We start from the raw sequence: 24,476 nt of genomic DNA on the forward strand, positions 1-24,476 counted from the left end.
CAGCAGTTCCCCCCCCCCCTTCTTCTCCTCCCAGTTCCCCTTCCCCTTCTCCTCAGAGAAGAAGGAGGAAAACTTCTCTGAGGAGAAGGGGAAGTCCCCCTTGGGTACCACCTTAACTTGGGATATCAAGTTGAAGCAGAACTAAGTACATCCTCTCTCACTGAGGCCCAACCAGACAGTCAAGCTAGGGGAAGGGGATCCAATGGCAGACAACAGTCAAAGACAGTCCTCACTCCAATTGTTAAGGGACCCACCTGAAGTCCAGGCTGAACAACATCTGCTACAAATGTGTGGGGGCCTAGGTCCAACTCTTAATGCTCTTTAGTGGTGGTTCAGTCTCTGTGAGCCCCATGGTCCCAGGCTAGTTGACTTTGTAGGACTTCTTGTGTTCTTGACGCTCCAGCTGCCTCAATCCTTCCCCCGACTCTTCCACATGACTCCCCAAGCTCCGCCTCATGTTTTGCTGTGGGCCTTTACATCTGTTTCTGTCTCCTGGTGGATGAAGCATCTCAGGAGACAGTTGTGCTAAGTTCCTGTCTGCAAACATAGCAGAGTATCATTAATAGTGACAGGTGTTGGCTCTCTCCCATGGGATGGGTCTCAAGTTGGACAACTCATTGGTTGGCCTTTCCCTCAAGCTCTGTTCCATCTTTATCTCTGTGCATCTTGTAGGCAGGACAAGTTTTGGGCCAAAGGTTTTGTGGGTGTGTTGAGGGAGCTTCATCTGCTACTCAACCAAACAAACAGTCATTTATTCCAACCGTGGAGGTAAAAGCAGCTTTATTGGGATTTTTCGATATAAGCAATTTTTAAGATTCAACAACTTAGTTTAGTTATAAAAAAGCTGTGCCTTATTGGATGATTCAGCTGCATATTCTTGGCATAGTATGCTAGATAGCCTTTTTATTATAAGTACAGTTGACTATACAAATAGCTACTGAGTCTTTGGAGGTCCCTCAAGAATGAGAATGAGACACAAGCAAAGTTTATCATAGAGAACTCTGTTTGAAGAAGAGGGCATTTCTTGTTTATTTTTTCACAATTTCATATATGCATACACATATATGTATGTGGTTCTTACCACATTACTCCTCATAGAGAAGTTTTTAATGGTCATTTAAACATGGCAGTGAGCTGCCTCATGAGACAGAACACTCAGTCTTTGAAAATAACAAGTCACAGGCCTGGAGAGCTGGCTCAGCAGTTAAGAGCACTGGCTACTCTTCCAGAGGACCCGGGTTCAATTCCCAGCAACCAAACAGTGACTCACAATCACCTGAAACTTTAGTTCCAGGAGATCCAATGCCCTCTTGGGACCTCCATGGACATCAGTCACACATACATACATGCATGCAAGCAAGTAGTCATACACATAAAATAGAAATAAACAGATCTTTAAAAAAGAAAGAAAATAACAGGCCAGAGCCCTGAAAAAATAAAAATATTAATCATTTTAAAGCAAGCTTTTCTTGACTTTATTTTTTTTTTTTTATCAAGAAGCAAAACAGCCATGCTAACTAAAGCTTTAATGAAAGGCAACCTGTTACAGAGTGACACTAACCAGCTCTTCACAAGATGAGTGAAGCAGGATCATAAAAGCTCATTTTTTTTTTAAACCCAGCTTGATGTTCAAATCAAAACCTGGAAGTCCTCATTAGAATATCTTTCTTGGAGCAGTGAATGCAGCTCAGTAAAAAGCTCACCCAGAATGTCCCAGTGTTTCGTTCCCAATGTGGAAAAGCCACCACTCATGCTACAACAACAACAAAATTTCTGGGTCTCAAAGCTTGCAATTTAGTAAATAAACCCAAGCACTTTTGACTTGATAGTGGTCTAGAAATTTCCCCATACTGGTAACTGGGATCTAGTTTGCCTCTGAGGGAAAACATTTTCCCCAGTGATGTGTCCAACCTTCTGACATTAGCAGTGGTCCACACCAAAGAATTGCACAATTGAGTAACTAAAAACAAAAAAGCACAAAAAGAATGTTGACTACGTTATGACTGTAGATTAGGTCACATCACCACGTGTGGCCTGCAGGCTGGTGGTCCCCACCTGCCTGCATATCTGCAATGTCTGCAGAGTCAGAAGACAGGGTCACTTGGCCCAGAGCTTAAAAGGCATCCATCACATGATCTGGAAAACTTACACTGTTGCATGAGACCTACTGACCCTGTAAACAAGCACCAATGACTCTGCTTAGAGTGAGAAATGTCCCTCATAAGCTGGTCCCTGGTGGCAGCACTGTTTGGAAAAGTTCTGAAATTTGTAGGACGTAGAACCTTGCCAAAGGAAGTGTGTGAGATATTGGGGAGCTTGGAGGTTTTGTAGCCTGGCCCTGCTTCCTGTCTTTTTTGATTACTGTGTGCGGATACAATGTTATCTCTCTGCCTCCTGACTGTCAGACTGGGGTCATCCTCCTGTTGCCATGCCTTGCCTACCATGATGGACTCAATCCTAAGTTATACAAGGTGATGTCAGAGGTTTAGAAGATAGACAAATTCCTGCTAGAGAAATATACATACACAATCTTTAATTACACACATATATAATATAGTAGTGTTGCTACTATACCAAAGGCTTTGGTTAGCATATGTACCATTCTACTGAACAAGAGAAGAGGGAAGAGGGAAGGAGAAAGGAGAGGATGAAAGGATGGAGAGAGGGAGAGAATAAGTGTGTATTCACATATAAGCATTTTTTTTCAGTCCTCTAGCTGGAGTATGCATGTACATATACATAATACATTATGGTTTCTTGTAAAAGCAAAGCCTCTGGACCTGAGAAGCTTCCCCTATGCTACCCATTCATCCTCATCCTCAACAATACAGAGCCAGACACCTCAGTTATCTGACTGACCCATCCTGGGAGGCAGTATACCACTGCTTTAATCTTTTCTAGATCATATACTAGGCAGCCAAGCATAACTCTGTGGTTAAAGCCAGCAGGGGTATTTCTGCTAGCTATTTCAAGCTGTCTCATCAATAGTTCTCTCATTGTTTAATTCTCTTTCGGATTGGGTGATTCATGAGGGCTTGGTTTAAACTACCAGAACTGTCAGAGGGGCACAGATTTAAATGTGAAGGAAATTGCATTGCAAAAGTTATTCTTTGTAAAATTCTCTGGTTCTTCTGACACTTTTGGAAGAGGGAATGTGTATAGCTAATGTAACTGTCCTGGCAGGGATGGAGGAATTCTAAAGAGGCACTTGGACCTCTCCATTTGACTGTAAGACTGTTGGAACAACAACCTCAAGAAATTGAAATTTCCCTAAGAATCAGTCTTACGCTAGGTGAAAGAAAAGGATGTAACCTGGTACCAACCAGAGGGGGCTTATATTTTACTTCATACAGTGCTGACTTGTCAGACCACCTAGCAGAAGATTCTGAAACTCTTGATGATGATAAGAATGACCAGGGCCCCACCATGAAAAGGACTACCTAGCTGTGTGAGTCTCTTGCTTTCTATTTAAACATCATGTCAGGACTCTGAAGATGGACTTCTTCATCTGTCCCTCTTCTCCGTGTAGCCATTGACTATCCTTTCTCTGCTTTTTCCTGTCACTTCTTTTTAATTGGCCTGTCAAAGGAGAGTAGCAAGCAGACTTGAGTTGCTGGGGCTGCCGGAGACCAGGCTATGACTCTAACAACTTTAGAAACAACACTACTACTTATTCTGCATGAACCTTGAGGCTCATGGCAAGATATTGTAAACAACAACAATGACCAGACCAAAAACAAAGAAAAAACAACCGAGAACATGGAGCCCTGAATCCACCTTCTTTTCGGTGAAGAAGCATCGTCTTCTACACCGGTGATGTCATTCGCCAGTTATTGTTGGACCTTACCTGTGCATTCGCCTTAGGAGAAAATACCAAGGACATCTCGTCTTCTCTGCTCATTACTTTCAAACCTAGAGTCAGATCTGTGTAACCAAGGCCTGTTTCTAGGGCAGACAGCTTATACACCAGCTGAATAAATATCCACAAGAACCTAAAAAGAAAGAAAGCGCTGGAATTGACTATATTTGTTGATATAGGTGCTAATGTCCAGGATTTGGGTATAATATTCTGCCTTGAAGAGTTTCATGGACGGTTGGTTGACTGAAAGATGAGCCCAGCCAGCATTTAACAAAGTAGGCTGTCAGAATTTCCCTGTTATAACCAAAAGGAAGGAATCCAAAAGATTTAATAATATGAGAAAGTTGAAAGGAATGTATCTTGTTTCTCCTACCTATCACCTGACTATATCTTCCAGGAGGACCTAGAGACACCCTCTGCCAAGCCTGTGAAAAAGGAATGTGCTGGGAATGGGATGGTCTAGTAGCCTTGAAAGGCCTCATGCAAAAGACAATGGGACACCAGCCACAAAGTACCCTTTCTGATTCAGTGAGAAAGACAGGCTCCTGCGTGGTGGAGTTCAGGCATCGATATTCATCTGTCAGACAAGGTAGGTGCAATGACTATGGTATTCAAAGAATGAAGACCATGCAGGTATGAACCATTTGGATCACAGTTACCTTTGAAATAAAGCCAATGAGCACCCACCCCCCACACACACACACTCCCCAAGGCACAATTTAACCTATGTACACAGGGTCTGGACAACAGAAAGGTAATGGCCACACTGTTGCTTTCAGTCTCCAGACAGCACCAGATCACAGTGGCAGCCACCCACCCTGAGAACGACGGAGAGCACATTTCCTTACTGTACTGTCTGTACTGTCAGAAATGCAGTAATTTATAATTGTCTACCCAAGCCATCTTTTAAGGGGCCTGAGACTGGGGGGAGGGGGAAGGGTTAAATATTAGGACTTGGGGTCTTATGGTGCACTAACTGTAAGTAAAAGCAAATTCCCGGAAAGCCAAACTACCAGGACTCATGGACAGGTCACGGCAGAATCAGAGAACTCTGTTGCAGTGATTCCCTTTACCTAGGATGTTTGGGAAAAACTTAACGAGAGGAAATTAGTCAGCTATTCAGCTGGACTGAGAGGGATTAATTAGATTGCAAAGTCACTTCACCCCTGAAGCCTGCCCCATCTGTGCCCCCAGGGCGGACACAAAATGTCCAATTAAGACCTGGGACCTTTTCTATACAGAGAAAGGGGTTTTGAATCCTGCTCAGAATAAGATGGTTCTGGTGTTTTTAACAAGCAAGGAAGGGCCCCCCTGGCTGATGGTAAGAGAGCCATAGAGTCTTCCCAGCCACACACTCTACAGGGTTCCAGCCACACCCTACACAATTCCAGCCAGGGTAGGACAGCCTGTAGGCTGTGGGAGTCACCAGAGTGGGAGCTGCAGTGTGAGGAGGAGAGGTACAGCCCCTCCCACTTCTTCACCCTTGTTGAGATGCAGGCAGCCTCCCCAGCTGGTGAGTCCAGGGCTCCACCTCAGAGTGGCCAAAGATGATGTGCCAGTTTTCCTGTATGAGAAAGTCCCTTTCCTGCACTTCTTGGGCAGGAGACTGGACAGAGAAGCTGGGCGAGGTCCTTTCTTCTGATCCTCCATGCCTGCTTCCTCTAACTGAGCCAGGACAGTCTTTCTGTTCTCAGAACTCCTTTGCCCTATGCGCATGGTCGGCCTTTGTTCTGCACCACTACCTGGATACCCTTGCTCTTGTTTCTACTTTGCGGTTATAAAGTCATAGACAACATAAGGGAGTTGGGAGAGGGGGAGGGTGTGGGGGAATGCTACCGCTTTCTGAGTACCTTAGATGTCTGTCTTTATGGTTTCGGTTTAATACTAATGGTCTCAACAAAGGAGGCTAGATTCCCTTCCCTCACAGAATCACTATAGTATCCTGCAGTTTTACAAGAGGGAAAATACTTAAGCTTTTCAGGTTGTCCGTCCCCATCTGCTGACACATACAAACTGGTTATGGATATGTAGATCCCTTGATTCAGTCTTACAGAGAAACAAATACATTATGGACAATATTGGAAAATTGTCCTATGCTGTCTTAGCTCACTGGAAATCTGGCTATGAAGATAGGATTGAAGTGTCCCATCCACTTCAAACCAAAGCAGGTTTGTCTCAAATTTTCCTCCAAAGCCCCAACCCTAGGTCACGCTGTCCCCTGACTCTATGACTGGGAGGAGAGCAACAAAACATCCCAGGAAAGGCATTGCACACCGGGGAGCAGCTACGAGGTAAGCTGTTTCCAATAGAGGCTACGTTTATTTATTTCATGGTATAAAGGTATCTATATGATAAATCCAGCTAATGGGATGCTTACGAAGAAAGGATAAAAGAAACCTTCTGTCTAAAGTCTCTCAATAATAGCTCCAGCATCATAGTCAGCCACTTTCTGTAAGATGTGGTGAACATCAATTTAATGATTATGATAATGTAATTCTATACACTGCATGAGTCTCAAAGGTTGCCTTATGTTTTCTTAGAAACTCACGAGGGTTGATGGTTTAATAATATGTACACAAGTAATTCTAATTTTTTGTTTTGAGGGTGTTTTGTTTGTTCGATTGTTTTTGTTTTGGTTTGGTTAATTGGTTTTTGTTTTGAGACAGGGTCTCTCTACATAGCCCTGGTTGTCCTGGAATGAATTCCATGGACAATTACATGAATTCTATGTAAACCAGGCTGGCCTAGAACTCAAAGAGATCACTTGTTTCTCCCTCCCGAGTGCTTGGATTAAATAAAGGTGTGTGCCACCATGCCCAGCTGATAAAACTAATTTTTTTATTGCATTACCCTATGTATGTAATTTGGATTTAACCTTTTTAAAATAGGATGATGTACAGTATCTTCTAAGCTGAGCAGTTGTCATCTTCATAACTCCCTCTGTATCTGCTCAAAACAATCACAGTTGAGGTTAAAAGCTGAGGCCTGGCTAGGCAGGGGTGTAGCTCACCTTTGATCCCAGCACTCAGGAGGCAGAGTTAGGCAGATCTCTGAGTCTGAGGCCAGCCTGGTCTACAGAGTGAGTTCCAGGACAGCTGAGTTCCAGGACAACCAGGGCTACACAGAGAAACCCTGTGTCAAACAAGCAAATGAATACGTGAATTAATTAATTAGATTAGATTAGAATAGATTAGATTAAAAGCAGAGGCCATTTTGGCCATCTATGCTTGCTAGCCTGGTTAAAGTTCTGGATCACACTTTGAAAATAAATAAATTTCCCTGCTGAGCACTTTCCCTTAGTTCTTGTGTTCTTTCATGTGCTGCTAAGATTATTCCTTTCCTCCAGGCACTGAAGCCTGAGGTCCTCTTGGAATCCAGAGTGACGACAGGCTTGATCTCACACACACAAACACACACACACACACTGACCAATGACTGAAACTCGCCTCCATCGTCAGTGACCTCCGAGGACTTATCTATAACATCTATGGCCACGCCCTGGAGCAGGAGCAATTATCTCCAGGAGAACACCTTGTGTGCTCAAGACAGGACTTCTTGGAGCTACCTTGTAACACTGGATCTGAGAGAACTTTACTTTGAAAGAGACTCTTTAAGCATGCATCTTGCTTCCTTCCCCAGCCCTTCCTCCAGTAAACCTAAAACTCTCATTAGCACCCCAGCAAGACTTGGGTGTCACTGAACCTGTTTTTCTGTCCCTCCTCCCAATATGCCACCTTAATTGAGTCTCCTTTTCCCATTTTTTCCCATTACCCATCTTTACTTGGTATTTTAGGATGGAGGACGGAATGGGGGCATTTTCCTTAAAACCCTAATAACAATTTTTATTTATTATGTATTTTTGCATGTATTTGTTGTTTTTTTTTTTTTTTTAAACAATTACGTTTTAAAAATTACTTGTTTGGATGACTGATCTTTCTCCACCACCATCCCCCTTCCCACATTTTGAGAGCTATCCTTGGCTATCTAAAACTTGGGCCTCTTCCTGGGTTACCAGGCAGAACCTAAGAGGTAAGTGTCAGTCAAGTTGGAAACCACAAATACACAAATGGAGAGAACACAGCCTAGGGAGTGTGCACCTGACCTGAGGCTCCTTGGAATGGAATAGAAGGCCACTTACATCTGCCAGCACCGTAGAGGTTTATCTCCTATTAGACATCTAGGTTCCCTGTGAGGCAGATTGGGAATGGGAGAGAGGTGAAGAATCTGAGAACATATGAAAGACAGCCGTAATGCAAAGGCTAGGAGGCCTTAGCCAACCTTGGCTTCATTCAAACAAGGGGACAGGCTTGAACAAGTCTTCATTATAGGAACTTGGGAGAAAAAGATATTATATAAAAGACCCAGAAAAGGTCTATGTCACCTGTCTATGTCCTTTTTGTCCCAAGCAAGGCTACAGATAAAATTGGTACACTTCCAAACTCCTCTATTTTTTATTCAATAAACTGTCTCTTTTCCTGTATCTATCCTTATGTCTTTGTACAATTCACTGAAAAAGACAATAAGAACTAAAACTCCAACATCTGCATCCAGACACAAATCTGGGCTCTAACCCCTGGACTTACGTCCCTTCCACTCTCCTTTGTGACATTTTTGGTTTTGTGGTGTTGAGGACATAACCCAGGTTTTTATGTTTACTCAGCAAGTTCTCTCCTACACTCCTATTCCCAAGTCTTGCAAGTGTTACGACTCCTGAATGTTCTGGGAAAAAAAAAAAAAAAAAAAAAAACTAAAATGTTTTGTCTGTATTCTTGAGCAGAAAGTTCTCAAAGAGAGAAGGGATAGTACTGGGAGCCAGGATGCAGGAGACATGACTGACTCTTTTCCACCAAATATTATAAATCATGTTTTTACAAAGAATTCTAATCTTTTTGTCTTCTTTGCCATTTAGGACTTTTATTCAGTTGTTTTAACCCACCCCTGTCCCCAACACACACACACACACACACACACACACACACAGAGAGAGAGAGAGAGAGAGACAGAGACAGAGACAGAGACAGAGACAGAGAGACAGAGACAGAGAAAGGGAGTAAAACTTTGTTTATACAAAGACTCCTTTACTGCATTCCAGAAATTTGATGGTCTGGAGCAGGGACCTCTTTCCCCTCCCTCTTTTATTTCCTGTGATCAATTCTTTTAAGGCTAACTAATCGATGTGATCGATTCTTTTAAGGCTAACTAATAGAAAGAGACTATGAGATCGGACCTCAGCAAATTGGGGGAAAGGCACAGTCACGACCGTCATTAAAACCAAGTACACGTCCTGTGCCTGCTTTGGTGCACAGTGCTCCCTTTGCTTGGGAATGCAGCAGCAATTCACGTTAGCCAGAGAAACAAGTCTCGGGCTAAAAGGACAAAGTTTGGGTGTTGCCTACTTGTCGAACACCATCGGCTGCATGGAGGCTACTCTGAGCCAATTCAGTAAAACTAGCAAGTCGTTTGTTTTTATTCACTAAATTGATGGATATTGGCTATGTTTATTATACCACCACTTCAAGCCCCTGCCTCCAATCTGTCAGCTAACTCACTTACAATATAGCATTAACCCTAGATTCTTGGTACTCCAGTTCCCAAGACAGTAGTCAAGTGAGAGAAAATGGCACCTCTGATGGCTATTCTTGGTTGTCAACACGACTACATCTGAAATGAACTAAAACCCAAATGGATGGGTACATCTGTGAGGAGTTCATTAAATCATTTGAAATGGGGAGTCCCTGTTTTAATCCCTATCTTTTGAGGCGGGAAAACACACTTTTAATCTTGGCCATGTCACTGGCTGGCAGCCTATATAAAGGACACGGAAGAAGGAGGGTTGCTCTCTGTCTGCTTACTCTCGCTGTTGTTCTTGCTAACAAGTCCATTCCTTCACTGGCATGAGAGCCTACTTCTTCAGGATACTGAGAAGACCAGCTGAGACATCTAGCCTCATGGATTGAAAGCTACTGGAAACTTGGGCCTTCTGTTGGTAGACAGCCATTGTTGGAATAACTAAACGACAACCTGTAAGACATTCTAACCAATCCCCTTTCTATATGTAAATATTGATAGATGGATAGACAGATGATTGATAGATAGATAGATAGATAGATAGATAGATAGATAGATAGATAGATATCCATTATAAGTCCTGTTCTTTTAGAGCAATGGTTTTTAACCTGTGGGTTGTGACCCCTTTGGGAGTTAAACAACCATTTCACAAAGTCACCTAAGACCACTGGAAACCACAAACATTTACATTATGATTCATAACAGCAAAATTACAGTTATGAAGTGGCAACAGAAATAATTTTATGGTTGGGGGTCATGTCAGCATGAGGAAGTGTATTGAAGGTTGTTTTGAGGAACTGTATTAGGAAGAAGGTTGAGAACCACGTTCCAGAGAACCCTGACTAATACAGCACCCTAGAAATAAAAATACCGTAGGAGAATTTTGCCAAGAACTGAAGAGTAAACCTCACTCGGTCTTGGAACTCACAGTGACATTTAGAATCCTGCCCATCTGTGAATCCTGCCATTGTCCTTAGATTCTGCTCAGTCTGGTAGCCTAACAAAAGCTGCTCACAGCTTGCCTAGTCCTGGGGCTGGAAACTCCAGGAACAGTCTAAGGAAGGTGAAATCTCTAAAAGTCACACAGTGTCACCAAGTTTGGTGACTCCCTCTTCTGTGGAGTGATAGGACTTGGGGCTTATTTGACAGCTAAGAGACCCCTATGAGCCAGGAATTGAATCTGACAGCCATAGGGAAGCAGGGCTGTGCTACGGGGGAAATTGGGATGTGCTCCTTAGTCACATTGATAACAGAATGTAAGAACAGACTCAGCTGGACGCTTAAGGACAGTTTTATTAGAGTTTAAAGGAAAAAGCTGTAAGCTTCGGCAGACTCCTGGAAGAGAATGGCAAAGGGAAGGGAAAAGAAACATGCCTTTTTAAGCTAGCGTTAAGTGGGCTGGAGATGGAGCTACATTCAGGGAGGCATTTAAAAAAGATCAAAGAAGTCCCAAACATTGAGGAAGTCCCAGTGTGTTAGAAAAAGCATGCCTAGAAAAGACAGAAGTGCAGGGGAAGTTGGGCTTTTCCTATAATTAAAAAAAAATAATAATAATAAGATTCTCAAAGCTGCAGGCCATGACTGTTAAACTACTGTGCTATTCTCATGGAAAGTACGGTATCTTATTGAAGGACTAATTATTCTACTTAGTTACTTAACATGGCTTAAGGCAAGCCCACCTTCTTCAGTGTGGGGTGGTTCCTGGGCCAGGTGATTGATGGGGACCAAGTAGAATTTTAGGTCACCTCCCAAGTCAGAGCCTCTATTCTCTTTACCAAAAATTTTCTCTTAATGGGCTATTATTGCTGCCCTAAGAGCTGACATCACATTCAGATTTAGGCAACAGCTCTAGTCTTAAAAAAAGCCGAGAGAAGGCGACAGGGATGGGGTGACAGTGGGCCACCAAGTTGTGCAATGACAGTGAAGTAGAGGAGTTGAAGTTTCGACACAGTGGCAGGGGAATTTCAGCAAGCTTAGGGGAACAGAAACTTCCTTGGCCAGGGTCTCACAGAGTTTGTTCAGAAATGACTACGGTGACATCATCTTGTTCTGAATCCATTTTGTGTTTGTGACATTTCTCAGCCCTCCATCCTCCCTCCCCACCACCATCCACCTCAGCACACACTGGATCAGTAATCAAAGTAATAAAAGTAAACTAAAACAGATAGAACCAGATAAACCAAAACAGATAGAAGTCAAAGATAACTGGCATCGTGTCTAAAATAATTACCATGCTCTGCTAGGAAAGAACATTTCAAGGTTACTTTGACTGTCATCTAATTTTGACATAAATTATAGTTTTTATGATTTCTTTTAAATTTTTATTTTTTTTTTCCTTTAAAAACTGTTTCCACTGCCCCACCTGGGGATCCATCCCATATACAGTCACCAAACCTGGACGATATTGTGGATGCCAAGAAGTGCATGCTGACGGGCCTGATATAGCTATCTCCTGAGAGGCTCTACCAGAGCCTGACAAATACAGAATCGGATGCTCGCAGCCAACCATTAGACTGAGCATGGGATCCCAGTGGAGGAGTTAGGGAAAGGACTGAAGGAGCTGAAAGGGTTTGTGACCCCACAGGAAGAGCAACAATATCAACCAACCAGACCCCCACCCCCCAGAGCTCCCAGGGACTAAACCACCAACCAAAGTACACGTGGAGGGACCCATAGCTCCAGCCACATATGTAGCAGAGGATGGCCTTGTCCGGCATCAATGGGAGAAGAGGCCCTTGGTCATGTGAAGGCTCGATGCCCCGTGTAAGAGAATTCGAGGGCAGGAAGACAGTAGTGGGTGGGTGGGTGGGTAGTTGGGGGAACACCTTCATAGAAGCAGGGGGAGGGGGGAAAAGATAGAGAGGTTTGGGGGGTGGGGGGTTGGGAGGAGGGAACTGGGAAAGAGGATAACATTTGAAATGTAAATAAAGGAAATACCCAATTTTAAAAAAAAGAAAAAAGAAAAAAAGAAAAGAAAAAAACCCGTTTCTCTAACCCTGGGCACCAAGAGACATTTTAGAGACACAAGACCACTCTTGGTCTGGCCATCTTTCTTGATAAATGATAAATGATAAATGATAAAGCTTTGAATTGGCCTAATCAACATTGTTAGCAATAACTATTCCTGTGTTGATCATTTCAGCTCAGGGTTTATTCCAACACACCTGAAGCAGGCTGAGGAGTTACTCAGGTGACGACTTCACTGCTGAAGAGACAGAAAGATCATACAAAACATAGTGAGGGGTGGGAGACAGCAGTAGGAAACTGGATATTACAGCCAGGTATATGCTAAAGAGAGGTTGTAACCCTTGTCGTTAGAACCATTAATAAGAGACCTCTTCTCCCTAAGGATGAGCTCTCACAGTAACCAAAGGAGCTTTGCAAGGCACTAAGTGAGAAAATCAACCACTAGTTCTCCTAGCTGCAATGCCTACGAACCACAATCATAGAATGGCAAGATATCACAAATGATTCAATAATGACACTTATATCCTAGGGATGGAGAGAGACATAATGATGTAAATACAGTACTCATATGACATTCTCAAAAAGTAAATTATCTTAAGGAGAAAAAAAAAAAAAGAAGGGAAGATCCTCCCATCTGTCCTGGAACAATGGGATGGGAACCCTCAGGGCAAGACCCCACACTGCTGAGATTGCACCTGTGAAAGGAGATCAGTGGGTTGCTTGCTCCTAGAACACACAGAAGTCACTTCAAATACTATGCAAACAGGGGAGAGCCCAGTCTAAGCTGACAGCTAAACTTGGAAGTGCCATCCTGTAGTACTGGTTTTGGAAGCATGAAGGCAAGAGAGTTGCTGGGCCCAGGCAACATGTGACAGGGGAATCCCTGTGAGGTCGTGAGGGGCCATGGCCTGAAACTGTGAAAGTCTGAGTTTCAGCTGAGAAGCCAGAGCTGGGAGCCATGTGCCAAGGACACCTGCATACACGAGGGTGGGGGGGAGTATAGGGGGACCAGAAGAGGGAGGGGGAGAGGGAGGAGGGGAAGAGGGTCGGTAGAGGGAGGGAGAGAAACAGAAGATGGAGAGGGAGGGAAGGAAGGAAGGAGAGAGAGAGAGAGAGAGAGAGAGAGAGAGAGAGAGAGAGAGAGATTGATTGATTGATTGTGGGTAGCAAAACTGGAGAGGTGGAGCTATCTAAAGTCCCAGATTACTCCACAAGGAACAGTAAGATCTGGTGTTTTGCCCTGCTGAGTTCCTGTCTTCTTTTGGTCCAGTATTCACTATGCATTCCTCCCTTTTGGAATGAGGATGAATATTTTGTGCTATTTTATGCTTAAAGTATGATATTTACCCTTGATTTTGCAGAGGGCTATTGTTTTTCTTGAATCTCAGAGGAAGCTTCGGACTTTTGAACCATTTCGAGGGAGTGGGATTTAGTGGTTTGAGTGAGCAATGTTCTTCATGGGCTGGGGTACTTGGACACTTTCTTAGTTCCCACTTGGTGGCGATTAATTATGCCATGATATTTACCCTTGATTTTGCAGAGGGCTATTGTTAAGAGATTGTCTTGAATCCCAGAGGAAGCTTCTTGCCTCCCTTCATTTTTAAATTAGTCTTTCTATTCAGTCCTAGGATATAAATTGATTTTCACTTTTTTCTCTCAAGTTCTTTTCTCATAGACACAAATCAGAATCACAGTGTTCCTTTGTAAACTGAAATTCCCAGAGGAGAGCCAGCCTTGTGTTAAATATTCTATACACAGTTGATTGAATGACTTCTAGCCTTTGACTATAGAGAGTTGAAATGTTACAGATTTCAAGACAAATTATCTTTGGTTATTTTTAACCCCACCTCTATAATTGATTGACAGTAGGGACAAATGATTCCTTATAGTCACCCACCATCCTTTCTACCTTGAGATGCAGGAGTATGACAACAACCAGTCAATAATCTATATCTACTGCTGTGCTGGTAAGACTCATAGTTTCTACCTAAAAGGGACTACAAGACTCTGTCCCTATTTTATCTGTTGGATACAGACACCAGGTGTTGAATTTTCCATAAGAGGAGTTGTTTGGAGTTCTTGAATTACATGGAGTTGAAGTTTGAAATTCTTATATATCCTAAAGGTGGTTTTATAATATTAAAATACAAAGTTTAAGCAAGATCATCATCTCTCTGGTCTCCCCAAAGATTTGGAGACAGGGTTGGACTGTAGTAGGAAAACGGAGACTGATGTAAGCTACATCCATGAGTAATGTGTTAAAGAAGCCAGTGGTGGGGCTGGAAGGAAGGCTCGGCAATCAAGAGCACTGGCTACTCTTTCAGAGGTCCTGAGTTCAATTCCCACCACCTACATGGTGGCTCACAACCATCTGTAATGGGATTCAATTCCCTCTTCCGGTATGTGTGAAGACAGTACTCATAGTAAATACATACATACATACATACATACATACATACATACATACATACATAGAGGCAGAGAAAGACTGAAAGCCCTTCCCTATCTAGGTCTTATACAACAAAAAGAACATTCTTAAGAAAAGCCCAAAATATATAAACATGATGAGGTAAGTCTTATACAAATGTCCTATATAGTGTCACAGGGCTTGTAGCCACATGCTTTTGGGGGGTTTTACCTTAATTCATCAGTCTACTTTCATTGTGAGATGTGTTTTTTCTCCCTTCCTTTGTTCCTTCCTTCCTTCCTTCCTTCCTTCCTTCCTTCCTTCCTTCCTTCCTTCCTTCCTTTCTTTTTTCCTTCCTGAGTTTCCTTGTGTGACCCTGGCTGTCCTAAAACTAGTCCTGTAGGCCAGGCTGTCCGAAAACTCACAGCAATCCACCTGCCTCTACTTCCCGAGTGCTGGGAGTGTTTTCTCTTTCTTAATAAACTGTTTCTGTTTCTAACCACATGTCCTTGATCTAATTCTTTGCTGTGGCACTCAAGAACCTGGATGCTTCAGAAGGTATCCTGGGATTCAGACCCATGCCTGTGACATTGTCCCATCACATGGCCATCCCCAGAGGGTGTGGAGCAAGGATCTGAATATACCACAGTTGAATGCTACCTACTCTAGTCTCCAGGAGCCCAGAGGTTACTAGGGAATAAGATCTGAAATACAAAGATGGTATTCAGGCTAACCAACAAGAGAGCTGTGTAATGCTACTGCCTGCCAGTGTCAGAGGTGGACTTTGAAGAGAAATTTTGGGACTTGGCCAGGTGGGAGGGACAGGATCAGGAAACAAGCACTAGAACAAGTCAGCCCAGATACCTGGACCTACAGGAAGGACAGCTGTAAGGATTGCAAGGGAGACAAGGCGATTGGGGAACCTGTAAACACTGACTCATGAGTCTGTCACATGGCTGTTTGGTAGGATACTGTTCTGGCAACTCCCTAGCTCCACCCGGCTATGCAATGGTAACCTGAGTCAGGAGCTATGAGCTGGCATAGTTACTAAACACAGGATAAATACTGCTTCCAGGACTTTGACCAAGTTATGTTTTTGTTTTTGAGACAGGGTCTTTCTATTTTGTAGCCCTGGCTCTCCTAGAACTCACTCTGTAGACCAGGCTGGCCTTGGCCTCAGACATCCACCTATCTCTGCCTCAGGAGAGTCGGGATTAAAGTCATGTGCCATGTCTAACATGGTGAAGATGTCTGTTTGTTTTGTTTTGTTTCTCTGCCCTGGCTGTCCTGGAAATTGTTCTGAAGCCCAGGCTGGCCTTGAACTCAGAGATCCACCTGCCTCTGCTGCAGTCTTCTAAGGGCTGGGTGTGCACCACCACCACCACCACCACCACCACCGACTTTAATCTCAGCACTCAGAAGGCAGAGGCAGGAAAATTTCCAGGTTAACAGAATGAGTTCCAGGACAGCCAAGGCTACACAGAGAAACCCTATCTTTAAACATCACCACCACCCCCCCAAAAAAAGAATAGTGGGCTTAGGATGTAGCTTAGTTTGGAAAATGCTTGTATACCTGAGTCCATGGATTTAAACCTGCATGAACACTGGTGGCATTGGCGCTACCCAACAAGTACATGCCAGCCTCATTATTTTGTCCTTCCTTCATGTGCCTCATGTCACCTAGTCAACACCAGTGTGCACACAAAGTAGCACCGACTCTCTAGCACTGTCTCTGGGGAGCACATTCACTTCTGGCACTGAATGTATACTGGTCTTGTCTGTGGTTTCCTGACTGTGTCTGTTGGGTTGTAGTGTGTGTGGGTTAATGTGTGGGTCCTGTATGTGTCTCACTATGTGGCTAAGGCCTCTCATGGGGACAGAGGCACTGGAATTTGACTGCTCATTCCACACTGGCGCCAGGTGGACATCAGGCTATGTGAAGTGACAGGACTCCCCTAGGGGGCGGGGCACAGTCTGAGGTCCCTCAGGGAGCTGGAGCTTCTTGGCTTGGGGGTCCCTGGGCCAAAAGGTGGCTGGGAACCGGCTGGTTCTCAGGCCCTTAGGCCCCCAGGCACCCCTGGGGGGGGCACGGAAGGGCAGAGAACAAAGTGGAGGTGTGCGTATGGGCTGGGTTTGCCCTCAGCTGAAGGGGGAGAAGCTCTGGCTGTGTCCCTTGGGGATGAGAGTTCCTGGCTTGGTTGCTGCAGTTGCTGGTGGTCTCCGTAGCTGGGAATGCAGAGCCAGAGATTAGGTGGCAGCTCTGTGGATTGAGGCCTGCTCCACTGTTTCCCACGGTGGACCCCAAAGAAGAGAAGAGAAAAGAAACAGTCTATGGTCTTAAAATATTTATTGTCATGGTAGAAAATGGATGAAAACTATACCCCAGTATTCTCAGGGTGGGCCTGAGGTTAAATACCTTCTGCAAGGAGGAGGGTCTGGGAAGGAAAGCTTAATTGTCTATGCCCTCTGGCCTTTAGGTATCTCATGAATATGGAGATCTGTCTTGAGGCTCTGTAGCCTGTAGTCACGCCCTTACCTGTGGAGGGGCCAGTGGGCATTGTCCTACATGACTGAAGGACCCTACTCTATGGAGGTCTGTGGCCTCCTGTCAGGAGCCTGGAGTCTGGGGGTGTGGTGAAATGCATGCTGTCCCTTAGGATCAGCTGGGGCCTTTGGCAATTTCTAGCCGGTGCTCAACCAGAAACCAGGCAGCCCTTCACGGTCCTACATGTGTCCATTCCAAAGCTCCTTACTTCATGGGATTTTAAGGATGATCTGATGAGTCAGATAACATGAAAAGGTGCTGAGGGATGAGAATCCTGTGAAGGAAGGAGGCAGGCAAGGGGGAAATAAAATCCCAGTGTTCTTCCTTAGGGCTATCTACACCCTGCAAGAAAACAGCCCTGAATTTGATGACCTGCCACTACCTGGGCAGTGGGTGGTACTGGGTAGTGTCTTTAGAGCCTAGAGGACATTTCAGAGCTACATACTTCTTGTGGCTACACCAGGAGAGCTCTTCCCTCTATCCAGGTCTTGGCAGTCCACTCCAGAACACCTGCTGGTCAACTTAGTGCCTGTTCCTGCAGGAGTCTCTTCCCACATATTGATCCATGCTCTGTAAAGATTCTGGAATAAGTCATTCCTTCCTCTCCAGGCATCAGCAAGCTACCACCATCTTTTTCTTTAGTAGTGAGGCTCCTGCAGGGCCCTGCTAGGCAGTCTGCTCTGTGCTGAAAACAGCTGTAATTGGTGTCCTTTAGAGTGAATCCAAGATTATTTCTTCTTCCTCAGTGTTCTGTTGGCATCTTACCTTTTGGACTGATGTTTTACAGAAATCTGGTACCTCCATTACTGAGTCTGGAAGGTAGCTAAGGGACAGCAGGTAAGCTTTCAGAAAAACATGACACAGAGGGTGTGGGCAGCAGAGAGACAGCAAGTTTGTGGACAAGCTGCAGGCATGTTGGGGTTGAATCAATTGGACAATTCATAGGCCTCTGAAAAAGAAACCTATAGCTTGTATTCTAGTATGTACTTCCAACCCTATTGGATAAAACATGGCAGAACTGACATTTAAACTAGGTATGGTCATCTTGCAATCAGTGTCCAGGACCAACAGGTATAGAGAAGCAAAACTGTCATCATAAGACAATTGCTGGAGAAGAAGTTTTAACTGGCTGTCATGTATGTGCAGTGTCTGCTTCTCAGCAGTGACAAATGCAGTGACGGCTAAGGCTTGGCAAAATCACATTACTTTCTTTCTTCCTATCTACCTATCATGTGTGTGTGTATATTTATGTATGTATGTATGTATGTATGTATGTATGTATGTATGTATGTATGTATGTGTGCATGCATGCATCTGTCTGTCTATCTATCTATCTATCTATCTATCTATCTATCTATCTATCTATGCATCTATCATCTATTATCTATCTACCTGCCTAATATGTGTCTATCTACCTATCATCTATCTATTTATCTATCTACCTATCATCTATCTATCGACCATTTATCTACCTATATATCAATAATCTAACCATTTATATACCACCTATCAACCTATCTATCTACCTACCTATCAATTAACCTATCTATCTCTGTGTACATATTTTATTGTTTCCTACTAAAAATTTTTTCAAACAATACATTTTTATCATTTTTTCCTCCTCCTACCCTCCCAGCTTTATGTTTTTTCTCTCTTCTCTCTCTCAAAAAGAAAAGAAAGAAAAGAAAAAACAAGAAACCAAACAACCCTTCAAAAATCAAAACTGGCAGAAGACCTATAAGACCAAAAAATAAATGTTAAACAAAGGAAAACTAAACAAAAAGTTCACAAAAAAATACCATTATGTTTGTTTTGTATTGGCCAATTACTCCAGTGCATGGAGCTTTCCCTGGTGTGTGGTTGATGTACCCAGTGATGCTCCACTGAAGAAAACTGATTTTCCGTTTGCCAGTAAATATCAATTGCAGATAGCTTCTTGGTTAGGGTTGGGACACTGTGTCCACTCCCCACTCTCATTTCTGGGACCCCTCTGGCTTAAACCTGTGCATCCTTTTAGTATGCTGCCACAGTCTCTGTGGGTTCATGTGTGCATCTGTCCTGTTGTATCTGAAAGACAGTTTCCTTAGAGACATCCTTCACTCCTGGCTCTCACAATCTTTCTAGCTCCTCCTCCACATAGATCCCCGAGCTTTGAGGGGAGGATTTAATGAAGACATCCCAATTAGGACTAAGTGCTACAGAGTCTGTCACTGTCTGCACATCATCCAGATATGGGTCTTTGTATTAATTCCCATCTGCTGAAAGAAAAAGCTCTCTGATGTGGGATGAGCAAGGCACTGATCTACGGATGTGTTTTTAGGAGTGATTGTATTTCTATGTGCATTTAGCAAAACAATATTATTAGGTTTTCCTGTAGACCCAGAGCCTAGCTAGTCTCAGATTTGGAGCTGTTTTAGCAGTTGTGGGTATGGGTTCCATATCATGGAGTGAGTCTTAAATTCAGTCTGTAATTAGTGGGTTACTCCCATAACACTGATGGCACAATTATACTACCATATCTTGCAAGTAGATAATGGTTGTGGGTCACAGCACTTGTAGCTGGCTGATACTAATGATTACTTTCTTCTCCAGCAACCTGCAGACTACCTTCCAGTACCATGAATATAGTCAGTAGGCGTGAAGCCTCTGCTTAGGCACCAGCTGGATTTCTCTGTGTTTAATGACAAGTAACTGTTGTCTTCATCAATAAAGCCTTACCATCAAGCTGTGGAAAGCAGCTGGTAGCCCTGGCAATCGCCAGTGATGTTTGGGGGGTTCCATAAGATCACTTTGGTCTGTGACTCAGTGATGTGTAGCCCGTTCCTGGAGCTGGAGGTTTTACTGGGTGGCATAAGATATCTAGTTGGAACACTGTCTCCCTTTTGATTGGTAACTCCATTTAGACACCTTTCATTATATGTGTATATTTTAGAAAGCGTCTATAGTATGTAGGTTTCCACGTGACATTTCTGATTCCCTTCAGGGTTGTCTCTTCCTCCTTACATTCCCTTCGTTACCCTGCTTTCCCTCTTCCTCCCTATTTAGTCCTCCTATTAGTTTTCTGTTCTCTCCAGTATACTATATTCTATTTCCTCTTCTTCCCCCTGGTTATTTACTAGTTACCTAACCTCTGTGGTTATACTAGGATTCTAGCGCACACATTAGAATCACAAAAGCTAAACTCTGCACGTAAGAGAACGCATACAATATCAGTATCTGCCTTCTGGGGTCTGGGTCACCCCACTAGTTCTATCCACTTGCCTGGACATTTCCACTGTGTAAATGTACCTTATTTTCATTACCATGCATCTAAGCTGTTTCTAGTTTCTTTCTTCGTATTATGGATACAGAAGCAGTGAGCATTCATGAACAAATATCTCTGTAGGAGGATGGGGAATCCTTTGGGTATACAACCAAGAGCGGTATAGCCGAGTCTTGAGGTGGTTTTATTTTTCGATTTTTGAGGGAAATCACACTGATTTCCATAGTGGTTGTACCAGTTTAAATTCCCACTACAGTGAGGGAGCATCACACACACACACACACACACACACACACTCACCAAACAAGCTGTTGTTTGTCTTATTGATCAAGGCTATTCTGACTAGGGTCAAGGTAGATTTAATTTCCCTGATAACTAAAGATGTTAAAGATGAACCGTTAAGTGTTTTTCATCCATTTTTGTTTCATGTTCTGAAAACTCTGCTTTATTCTATAGCTCATTTTCAAATTTGGGTTATCTGTTTTCTCAATGTCCAAGGTTTTTTTTTTTTTGTTTTTTTTTTGTTTTTTTTTTTTGGTTTGCTTTTGTTTTGGTTTTAGTTCTTTATATATTTTTAGATACCAGCCCTCTATCAGATGTGTAACTGGTAAGGATATTTTCCCATTCTGCAGTCCGTTACATTGAGTAAATGTTGGTGTCCTTTGCCAAACAGAAGCTTTGTGCTTTGTGGTTTCATGAGGTCCCAGTTCTTGGTGCCTGTGATATCAGTGTTCTATTCAGAAAGTCTTTTCCTGTGCCCATATATTCAAGCTTACTCCCCACTTTCTCTTCACTCTTATGTTGAGGTTCTTGATCCATTTAGAGTTGAATTTTGTAGAGGATGTTAAATATGGATCTATTCTTATTTTTTTATGTGCAGCCATCAGTTTGATTAGGATCATTGGATGAAGATGCTCTCTTGTTTATTGTGTATTTCTGTCTTCTTTGTCACAAATTAGTTGTCTGTAGGACTGTGGACTTATATTTGGGTCTTCAGTGTGATTCTATTGATCAATGAGTCTGTTTTTATGCCAATATCATGCTGTTTTTTTATTATTATAGCTCCGTAATACAAGTTGAAATCTAGTATGGAGATACTTCCAGGAATTCTTTTATTGTTGGGATGTTTTAACTATCCTGGATTTTTGTTGAGTTTTTATATAAAGTTTAAGATTTGTTTTTTGATTTCTATGAAGAATTGACCTGGAATTTTTGTTAAGATTTCATTGGATATATAGATTGCTTTAGGTCTAGTGGCCATTTTTGACAATTTTAATCTTACTGATCCATGAACATCTTTCCATCTTCTGGTGTCTTCAGGTTTTTTTCCTCAACCTCTCAGTTTTTTATTAATACAAGTCTTTTATGTGCTTGGTTAAAGTTACCGCAATATAGTTTTTGAGACTATTGTGAAAGGTGCTGCTTCCCTGATTTATTTCTCAGTCTGTTTGGCATTTGTATATAAGAGGGTTACTGGTGTGTGTGTGTGTGTGTGTGTGTGTCTGTGTGTGTGTCTATGTGTATGTCTCTGTGTGTGTCTCTGTGTGTCTGTTTGTGTGTCTTTATGTCTGTGTGTAACTGTGTCTGTCTGTGTGTGTCTTTCTCTGTGTGTGTGTATGTGTCTGTGAGTCTGTGTCTGTGTGTGTTTGTGTGTGTGTATCTGTGTGTATGTCTGTATGTGTGTGTCTGTGTGTGTGTCTCTCTGTGTGTTAATTTTTGTATCCTGCTACTGCTACTTTGCTGAAAGTATTTATCAGCTGTAAAAGTTTCCTGATGAAGGAAATTTTAGCGTCTTTTGTGTATAATATTGTATTATTTGTAAATAAAGATACTTTTTATTCCTTTCTTTTCTTTTTATATCCTCTTGATCTCCTTGCATCGTCTTATTATTCTAGCTAAGACTTCAAGTACTGTACAGGATAGGTATGGAGAGAGTGGACAACCTTATCTTGTCCCTGATTTTAGTGAAAATGATTTGAGTTTCTCTCCATTTAGGTTGATGTTGGCTGTAAGCTTGCTGTAAAATTCCTTTATTATATTGGTGTACATACTCCTTGTGCCCCTAATGTCTCCAGGACTTTTATCATGAACGACTGTTGGGTTTTGCCAAAGGCCTTTTCTGCCTCTAATGAGTTGGTCATGTGGTTTTCATCCTTCTGCTTCTTTATGTGGTGAATGACATTTATTGATTTGTGTGTGTTGAGGCATTGCTGGGGTGAAGCCAGCTTGGTTGCAGTGGGTAACGGTTAGCATGTGCTCTTGGCGGTATTTCATTTCCAGGTACTTTACTGAGAATCTTTGCATCTATGTTCATAAAGGATACTACTCTACAATTTTCTTTTTGGTTGTTAATGGGTCTTTCTGTGGTTTTACTATCATGGTACTAGTGGCTTCATTAAAAATAATTAGTAGATATTCCTCTGGTTTCATTTTGGTGAAACAATTTGAGAAGTATTGGTATTAAAATCTTCTTTGAAGATTTTAAAGAGTTCTGTGCTGAATCCAACTGGTTCTCGCCTTTTTTTTTTTTTTTTTTTTTGAAATTTTTTAATTTGGAAGGGGAGAGTTTTAATTACTTCTTCTATTTCACTAGGGGTTATGGATCTATTTAAATTGTTTACCTGATCTTGATTTAATTTTGGTAGGTCATTATATCAAGAAATTTATCTATTTTTTTTTTCAGGTTTTCCTCTTTGGTGAAATAACCCAGAAGGAAACTGGCAGACTACATTGGGCAGACCTTCAGCCTAGGAGACCTCAAAGCCCACCCCCACAGTGACACACCCCCCTCCAACAAGGCCACGCCTACTCCATCAAGGCCACACTTCCTACTATAGTGCCATTCCCTGTGGGCCAAGCATTCAAGCACAAAAGACTATGGAGGCCAAACCTATCGAATCCACCACAATGGGCCAGGAGGAAAGGCTGAGAGAGGCATCAGATCTAGTGGCCTGTGTTGCTGGGTCCCTGCATCAATGCTGAGAAGTGGACTCTCTAGGGAATGGAGGTGGGTAGGAGAAAGAACAGGACTTCCTCCATTTTGGTTTGGTAAATCCTTAATTTTTGCCAAGCACACCACCCCCCCCCCCCCGCCTTCTCACTTCTTCTCTATTTCTAATTCAAAGCTTAAAGGGAATTTCTATCTAAAGAGGACAGAGAACTACATGGGTCAGCTTATGTTTAGAGAATGTGGTGCCAACATTTATATCTGGTATAAGACATTTCCTAAATCATGGCTGACACCTGACATCCGGGGACCATGAGTCAACTAATAATAATGTTTGACAGCTGGTATCCAGGAAACTGCAAAAGTTAGCGGTGGGTGATATAATCTCTTGTATAACCATTCCTGGCAAAGTGCCACTTTTGTGTGTGATTTTACATAAATATAGCCTTGGGATCAGAGGCCGGTGTCTTCACCTTCATCTTTCGGCTTTCCAGGTGGCCTGTGAAGACCTGTTTGTGCCTACCTGTGGCTTCTGTGGCAGTATCCATGTGTGTTCCGCCTGTATGCCTGAGTGTCTGCCAGAATCTGCCTACCAAGTGGCCCGTGTGCTAGTAAATAAAGTCTGCCTTATCTGCCAGGGACTGCTCACATTTTTCTTAATCTCTTGGCCTCCTCCATTCCTGACACCAGAGCTTGGTCCTCACACCATATATGCCGTGTTAATTATACTCTCATGAGGTATCCCATTGCTAAGTGTCTCTCGACAATAATAAACTATTTTCCAAGAAAAAATGATGTCATTCAAAAAACAACCCCTAAGTGTACTCCCTTTCTCACCTTCAGCTAGAATTGTATTCAGTTTAACCAACATTTGTGGAACTAGTCTGACAGAGATCAGAACAGATGGGGATTGTGTGTAAT

At 42.8% G+C, this 24,476-nt stretch overlaps 1 protein-coding gene across 2 annotated transcripts in view; it reads left to right on the forward strand.

Moving 5' to 3' along the window:
- The window catches only part of Sowahc (sosondowah ankyrin repeat domain family member C), a 29,705-nt gene extending 5,513 nt beyond the window's left edge, over positions 1-24,192 (forward strand). Inside the window, exons 2-5 of one of the 2 annotated variants that reach the window (XM_076917111.1) lie at positions 4,257-4,448; positions 6,053-6,150; positions 23,292-23,615; positions 24,050-24,192. The gene's annotated coding sequence lies outside the window, so the exon portion shown is untranslated. Of the gene's footprint in view, positions 1-4,256; positions 4,449-6,052; positions 6,151-7,205; positions 7,696-23,291; positions 23,616-24,049 lie in introns of those variants that run through there. The other variant, XM_034523950.2, reaches the window with a different exon arrangement.
- The last annotated feature ends 284 nt before the right edge of the window (positions 24,193-24,476 follow it).

Source organism: Arvicanthis niloticus, chromosome 20 (assembly GCF_011762505.2).
Source record: "Arvicanthis niloticus isolate mArvNil1 chromosome 20, mArvNil1.pat.X, whole genome shotgun sequence".
NCBI lineage: Eukaryota > Metazoa > Chordata > Mammalia > Rodentia > Muridae > Arvicanthis > Arvicanthis niloticus.